General features: G+C 56.8%; 1 long non-coding RNA gene across 1 annotated transcript in view; it reads left to right on the top strand.

Moving 5' to 3' along the window:
• The first annotated feature begins 30 nt into the window (after positions 1–30).
• Positions 31–1598, top strand: part of LOC109312340 — a 6837-nt gene continuing 5269 nt past the window's right edge. Inside the window, exon 1 of the long non-coding RNA XR_002101792.1 lies at positions 31–138. This is a non-coding gene — a long non-coding RNA (uncharacterized LOC109312340). The remainder of the gene's footprint in view (positions 139–1598) is intronic.

Genomic DNA, 1598 nt, shown 5'->3' on the forward strand with positions numbered 1-1598 from the left:
ACGGGGCGCGGCTCGGTCCCCTCAGGCGCTGGCCGCGCCCGCAGCCCGACAGCAGCGCCCGGTGGGGAGCGCCACCCGCGCAGTGCCGTGCCCGGACGGGACGGGTCGCGCAGGCAACAACATCCCGGCATCGCTGAGGTACGGCCTCGCTCACGGGCACCCACTCCCGGCGTCGTGTCATGGGCACGTTGACGTCATGTGTCATGGGCACGTTGACATGTGTCCGTGGCACACTGGCATCGTGTGTCTGCAGCACGTTGGTGTCATGTCATGAGCACGTTGACGTCATGTGTCAACGGCACATTGGCGTGGTGTGTCAACGGCCCGTCGGGGGTCTAGAAACCTCCCAGAGTCGCTTCAGAGACGACGACCCTACCAAGGTCGTAGACGTTGCAGCAAGGGAAGTTGAGGTTCGATATTAGGAAGAATTTCTCCGGAGGAGGGTGGTGAAGCACTGGGACAAGCTGCCCAGAGAGGTGGTGGAGTCTCCATCCTGGAGTTTTTAACGACCAAGCCATGACTGGGATGATGTAGCTGGGGCTGGTCCTGCTTGGAGCAGGGGCTTGGACTAGACGGGGCCCCTGAGGTCCCTTCCACCCTCACGGACATTACAGGCTCACGGGACAGAAAAGCACTTCTGTATCCCGGGAAAGGTGCCGATGACCCATTCTCATGAGGGTGTCGTGATGCTGGCCCAGGAGCAGCCAGCTGCTGACAACAGACTGCAACGCACCCCACGTTTGATGAACGATCCCAAAGCTGGCAGATGTGCCAGCCTCCCTGCTGTGCCAGGAGGTTTGGCTTCGTTGCATTCTCCCGACCAGAAAAGAATAAAAGGTGAATGGCGGGGCTGGAGAGCAAACAGCTTCATGGGGAAAGCAAAACGCTTTCAAAGCCCAGGCCTGGGAGCTAAAGACAAAACCAGGTGCCAGGTCCGAATCAGCAAATTGCTAGGGGCAGTCTGGAGTTCGGTGCTTCTGTCAAGCAATGCTGCAAGGGCAGAATTGCTGCCACTTCTGTATGACTTTCTGAAGGGTCCCAGACTGTTTTTCATTTTCAGCCCACTCCCGCAATGCAGCCACCTCTGGGGTAGAACAGCTCAGGACACGGGGGAGAAATGCTGCAGCTGCAGAGGGAGAACAGAGCTGGAGTTCAGCCAGGAGGCTGGTAATGGCTCCCTTGGTTCCTGCACCCAAGATAAGAGCGCTGTGTCTGAGGGTCATAGCTCCTGTTTGCATTTCCACTCAAGAGTGCCTTCGGAGACTCCCTGTTTGAGCCAAACTTGTAATCAGAGCCAAGGAGACAGCCAAGCTGGAGGCTACCGGGCTGCAAAGGCCAGCCCTTAGGCATCTTTATTTACCTACTATCACCAAGTCATTTATTAACAGTTGGAGCCAAGATTTAGAACTAAGGCTGTAGGGACATCAGGACAGAGCTTAGGCAGCCATTATAGGGGGCCATACTGGTTTGCCAGCCTGTGGCTGTTTTCTCAGAAGAGCCCCCTGCCTCCTGTCCAGCTTAACTCAGGCCCGTAAACCAGAGCCTGTGCTGAGACAGGAGTTTGCAGCCAAGAGGACTGGAGAATTCCCAAATCATAA

Source organism: Crocodylus porosus, unplaced genomic scaffold, assembly GCF_001723895.1.
Source record: "Crocodylus porosus isolate Cpor-Errol unplaced genomic scaffold, CroPor_comp1, whole genome shotgun sequence".
NCBI lineage: Eukaryota > Metazoa > Chordata > Crocodylia > Crocodylidae > Crocodylus > Crocodylus porosus.